Raw genomic sequence first — 6,421 nt, forward strand, 5'->3', positions numbered from 1 at the left:
CCCTTTCCACAGGAAAAAAACCTCACAGAATCATAGAAGGGTTTGGGTTGGAAGGGACCTTGAAGATCATCTCATTCCAACCCCTTGCCATGGGCAGGGACACCTTCCATAGACCAGGTTGCTCCAACCTGACCTTGGACATTTCCAGGGATGGAGCAGCCACAGCTTCTCTGGGAATTCCATTCCAGGGCCTCCCCACCCTCCCAGGGAAAAATTCCTTCCTAATATCTAATCCTAACCTCTCCTCTTTCAGTCTAAAAGCTGCTTTTTTCCCTGTGCTTGGAGGGGTTCAAAGCTTTCCCTTGGCACGTGGTCCTCGCTCCTGGGGTGGATATGTCTGGATTCAGATGCTCTTCCCAAGGTTTGCTGCTGCTGTGAGGCTGAAGGGCTCAGGGGGAGCAGAGCTGGGTGATTTTCTGTGCCTGACCATATTTCATTTCCCAAAATACCCACAGTCACCAAGGTTTGGTGGCAGAGCTCCCTGGAGATGCTGCCCTGCTTCCAAGGAAACTGGCAGGAGGGATTGCTCAGCATCTCCCAGGCATTCCTGAACTGGTCCTTCCTCTTCTCTGGAGCAAGAGGGAGCTGGAATGGGGACTGTCACAGCAGCACCTCCACCCTGAATCCTCCTCCTTAAATTCTGCCCCATGGGAATGGGAAGAAGCAAAAGGGTGAAACCAAGATCCTGAGGTGAAATCCTACAGGGAAAGGTTCCACCTACGCAGGGAAAACAAGGCAGGGGGTGTCCCCCAGCTGTGAGGACACGTGGTGTGACCTGCTTGTGACACCCTTTTCATCCTCAAAACAGGGTGGTCACCCCCAAATAGTCCATGGGCTGTTCCTGGGCATGGATTGGGAAGTGTTTCTTGGCATGGAGGAGTGCTGAGAGGGGAACGTGCCAAGTCTTTGACTTATTTATTGGTGTGGAAGTGGCTTCACAGCTCTTTTTTGTGTCAGAGCTCTCTGTGGGTCTGGCCAGGACCCCACTGGGTGGTACAGCTGGCAGGAGGAACCCAAAGGAAGCAATGTCTGACTCCAGCCCATGCAGGGAATGTTTGGATGGCCCTGAATCCTTCTCCTCCCACAGGGAATGAGGTGGGTCAGAGTGGGTGGTTGGGACTCATCCCACCAGCAGAATGAGGGCACCAGAGATGTCATGGCTGGGTTTTGGCTGTGGAAGTGACACCAGAGGCACTTCTTGGTGCTGGGGATGTCGAGGAGAAGAGAGACCCACCATGTCTGCCAGGAAAGCTGTGCCTGGAGGACACGGGATGAGCTTTTGGTCTCCAGGTGCCGAGCCCATCCCAAATTCCTTTCTGTTGGCACTTCCTTCATCCCATATCCCTACAAAAGTGAGTTTTCTTCCACGTGTGGAGGCAGGAGAAGGTGGCTGTGAGCAAAACCAGGCCCTGATGCCAAACACTGTGTTTGCAGCCCAGAAAAGGGAGGAGGGGACACCTCTGGGCTTTCCTTGCAGAGGAAAGAAAGCTTCATGGATCTCTTTTTCCACCAGAGATCCTGTTTCCTTCCTCAAGCAGCAGTTGGGTTGCAAAGCAAAGCTGGAGGGAGACTGAGGAGCCAAGGCCACCACTCTCCCAGGCCTGTGACTTTAAACACTCCTCACTCAGGCTTAAAACCCAGGAATTTTAAGGCTCTGCAAACCTTTGCTGAAACATCCTAAAGTCCCTCCAAGACATGGTTGTCCCTTTTCTGATGGTTTAACAAGTTGGGGGGGAGTCAAAGCCTGGTTCACCATGTCCGAGATGGAGATGGGATGAGTTGTTCCTCCCACACCCTTTCCTGCAAACCCAGGATGGCTTTTCCACCTTCCTATTTTTCTTCCTGGGTTGGCGTGGGTGGCTTTGGGTTCCCGTGGCTGCCATCCAGGAGCTTTACAAGCCCTTGTTTGTGTTTTTGGGATCAGGGGGGGATTCTCTGCCAGTGGAGCTGCTCTCATCATACCCCAGGAGTGGCTGGGAATGGGGTGGGAGAATCCAAACCCAGCTGGAGTTTGCAGGGATGCTCCTGAGGATCCAAAAGTGCTCCTGAGGTGGCACAAAGCCATTCCCACCTTCTACCTTCCCACCAGCACTGATGAACCCCAACCAAACCATTCCCTGCTCTTCCAAAGCAATAATAATTTAAAAAAACCCAAACTCGAATAACACATAGCCAGGAATTTTTGGCCAATCCTGCTGGGAAAATGCCCAGGTGCCCTCCCAGTGAGGGATTTGATCGCGATCTCAGATAGGGCTCTGTTTGTTCCTGGGCCCTGGTGAACACACCCATCAACCTGGAATGATTTCAGCCAAGGATGTTTCCCTGCTCCTGGGACAGTTTCAGCCAGGATGTTTCCCTGCTCCTGGGATGGTTTCAGCCAAGGATGTTTCCTTGCTCCTGCCCCTGAGCCAGCGTGGGCTCTCCCAGGGGACAGGCCCTGCTCTCCTGGCCCTGCATGGGCACTGCTGGAGGTTTCAGCAGGGCTATTACACGAGGTGGGACCAGTTTCGAGACGTAACAAGGGCTTGCCCCAAGCTCTTGTTCTCACCATGCCTGGCTGGGTCAGCAGGAGCAGGGCAGGAGAGAAACCACAGCATCCCGATCTTCCCACGAGTTTTTCCTGCTCTCGGGTTTTCCCACTCTTGATTGGGACCCTCTTGTGAAAAAAAAACAAAAAACAAAAAACAAAAAGATGCAGAGAAGCTAAAATGAATTAAGGGTAGTGATAGCACAACAGGGAATGGATTAAAACTGAAAAAGAGTGGGATTAGCGTAGATATTGGGAAGAAATTCCTGCTTGGGAGGGTGGTGAGGTGGTGCTGGAATAGAAATCCCAGAGAAGCTGTGGCTGCCCCATCCCTGGAAGTGTTCAAGGCCAGGTTGGAGCATCCTGGGCTAGTGGAAGGTGTCCCTGCCTGTGGCAGGCAGGTTGGAATTCCATGATCTTTAGGATCCTTTCCAACCCAAACCATTCTGTGATTCTGTGAAGAGTACAAAGGTTGTCCACGGAGCTCCTCACAACTTTTTTCCACAGAGAGAAAAACTTATTTATCTCATTTTCTTCTCAACTTTCCCTCACCCTTGGGAATTCCAGCTCCTGGGTGTCAGTGCCGAGGATCATTTTCAGGCCCATCATGGGAGAGATGAGTCCAGAACCCAAAGCACATAAAAATGGGTAGACCTCGAAAATTGTGGTTTTGATGGAAGCAAAATGGATGAGAAGACTCAGGGTTGTCTTGGAGGCTCCATGGAGAGCTCTCACAAAGCCTGATGCCACCACAGCTGTGTCATGGATGATTTTCACGTATCACTGGCCTGGCAGGTTCAAATGCCTGCTCTCTCCACCACCCTACAGCTCCAGAATCTTCAAATTTATTCTAAAAACACCCACAAAACAAACACAACCCCCCCTCTAGTGATCACTAAGACGGTTGTGAAGACAAACACAACAGCTGTCACCCACTCTTCTTCCTCAAAAGATTGGCCAAAACCTTCTTTCACGAGGTTCTTGGCGGTGTTGTTGTAAATATTTTTCCTGGCGGGGTTGAGACGCCTCTCACAGGCCAAGATTTCCCAAGAGACATCAGAGCCTCGCCTGTCAGGACCTGTGTGATCTCGTGGTGGAGGGGATGGTCCCATTCTGGTGCCCTCACGTTGACTGCTCGTGTTATGAAAGAGGATCAGGAGGGCCTGAGACAAGGGGAAATTCCCACTTCCAGTGGAAAAATAACAGGAATTATCAGCCAAGTGGTGTTATTCCTCCCCAAATAGAGTCGTGGCCAGTGGTGTCCTCCTCGGGGAGGACTGGGGTTAAATATTTGGGGGCAATTCCAAGAGGGCACTGGGGTTTCTGTCTCACCTCTTCTTCCCCCTCCCAACCATCCTCTCACACCCTGCAGGTCTCCAGGCTTGTTGTTCTGGTTTAAACTATCCCATGGGATCTTTCCTTGCAGGACTGAGGCCTGCAAGGTTGTGGGATGGTGATGTGGGAGGGGAGAAAAGAGGGAAAGCACACTGGGATCCACTGGTTTGAACCATCCCATGGGATCTTTCCTTGCAGGACTGAGGCCTGCAAGGTTGTGGGATGGTGATGTGGGAAGGGAGAAAAGAGGGAAAACACTGGGATCCAGAACAACAAGCCTTGGCCCTGGATGCAAGAAGGATGATTCACCCCTGTGACTCTCCAGCTCTTCCCTCTCCAAGCAGGGCAGTTCCATCTGCCGTGTGAGGGCCCTGGGCAGGGTGATGCTGTTTGGGGTGTGCCCAAGCTGTGTCTGATGCCCTGATGGCACAGATGGCGTCTGGGCTGGGCTTGGGCCCTGTCTGGGGAGCTGGGCTGGGCCTGGCCCTTCCATCAGGACTTTGGTGGGGTTGGGAATCACGGGGCTTGGTTCCGGGTGTGATGGTGCTGGTTGATATCTCCGAGCTCATGGGACTGGAAATGGGCACTGGAACACCCCTTAGGACCTTGGAGTTGAAGGGAATGTGACAAAATGGCATTGGCTGAGGCCTCAAAGGACTCAATATAGATATCAAAGCTCCTGGTGGCTGTCACAGCTGCCATGGAAGTCATAACAACATGGAATCATGGAATGGTTTGGGTTGGAAGGGGCCTTAGACACCATCCAGTTCCATTCCCCCCTCCATGGGCAGGGTTGTCAAGCACTAGATGAGGTTGCTCCAAGCTCCACCCGACCTGACCTTGAAGCCAACGTGGATCCCCCTGGTATTTCAGCCAGATTTAGTGGATTTGGGCTCTTCCAATCCTTCCTAACTTGGTCATTCTGCCATGGGAGTGACCTGAGGAGCTCTGTCCTGCTGTCTGGAGCCTCCCAGAACAGCTACAAACCCATTTGTGTTTTGGGAAGGGGTGAACAGAGCAGCTGCCTGCAACAGGCCTCAGGTGGTTTTCCAAAATGTTGGGTCTTCCTTTTTTTTTCCTGGTATTTCTGAATCCCACCATTTCCCCGTTCTCCTTCACCAAACCCTGTTGCTATTGCACATCCAAATGAAGCAATTTAGCCTTCCCTGACCCTCCAAGGAAGGAGGAGAGGACGTGCCCAGGTCAGCCTGGTGTTGTCAGGAGCCAGGCTGGCCCTTCTGCCCTCTGTGCACCCTCTGCACGACTCAGGGACACGAGGAGCACCATCCACGCCTGGAACCTCCTCAGTTTGTCCCACGGCCTCTTTGTTCCCCTCCGGAGCTCCACTTTACCACCCTGAGCTGAAACAGAGCTTCCCCTCTGCACCAGGGAGGAGATCTGAGGTCACAGCCACCCTCCAGACAGGAAAAAAAAAAAGGGAAGAAAGTGGAGAGAGCTGACATTTAAACGTCCCTGGATCTGGCACTCGCTCCATCACGGGTTGAAAACACGCTTTGTGCGACTCCAGTTACACAAAAAGGACTGGCCTTGCACAACCCACTGCCAAGGTCTGGCACAAACACACCCTGGTGGCTGCCAAGCTCCAAGTGGGTGAAGGTTTTCCTTTCTCCAAACTCTTGGGCTCTGTTAACTCCCCGATCCCCCTCGTGACACCCGCCCGGCCCAGTTTCTGCTGCGAGATTCACCCCCTCCCCTCCCCTCCCTCCCCTCTCCTTTTTTTTATGTCCCTGGGAAATGTTTTAACACCTCCCCTCCGTGTTCTCCTGGCACCATCTGCCCTCCCACTCCCTCAGTTGGCTTTGCCCTGGATTTTCTTCCAGCTCTCTCCACCCCTTTGCTTGGAAAAACCGGGGCCGTTCTTCGCTTCCAGAGGCACCACCACAGTGCTGGTGGAGACCTTGCAGTGGCCCTGGGTGTGACTGTAATAGCAACAGTGCCCCAGAATAGCACTGTGGCTTTGGGACATTGCCAGCCCCCAGTCTGGCTCCCAAAGTTTTGGCAGTGTCCTGCAGGGACACAGAGATGGGGGCCAGGTGATGCCCAGATGCTTTCACTATCCAGGTCGCACAGGAGCTCCCCCAGGGGCTGGTTAAACTGGGATTTTGGGAGTTCCACACCTCCCCAGACCTCTGAAGAACCATTTTTGACACCTAAACAGTGTCTGCACATAACAAGAGGTACATTTTTCACAGCACTGAGTGATGCCACCACAGGAGCAACAGTGAACCCATTCCCATCTTATTTCTTACCCTCACTTGGTGTGTTTGCTTTGGCTCCAGTGGCTGGTTAAACTGGGATTTGGGGAATTCTACAACCCCTCAGAACCTTGAAGAACTGATTTTAATACTTAAACAGTGTCTGCACATAACAAGAGGTACATTTTTCACAGCACTGAGTGTTGCCACCAGAGGAGCAACAGTGAATGGTCGATATTCCCTCCCATCCCATCTTATTTCTTATCCTCACTTTTCTTGTTCAATTATTCCCCCCCCAACTTTGTGTGTTTGCTTTGATTCCAGTGGCTGGTTAAACTGGGAT

Source organism: Neopelma chrysocephalum, unplaced genomic scaffold (assembly GCF_003984885.1).
Source record: "Neopelma chrysocephalum unplaced genomic scaffold, ASM398488v2 Primary Assembly neopelma1_129, whole genome shotgun sequence".
NCBI lineage: Eukaryota > Metazoa > Chordata > Aves > Passeriformes > Pipridae > Neopelma > Neopelma chrysocephalum.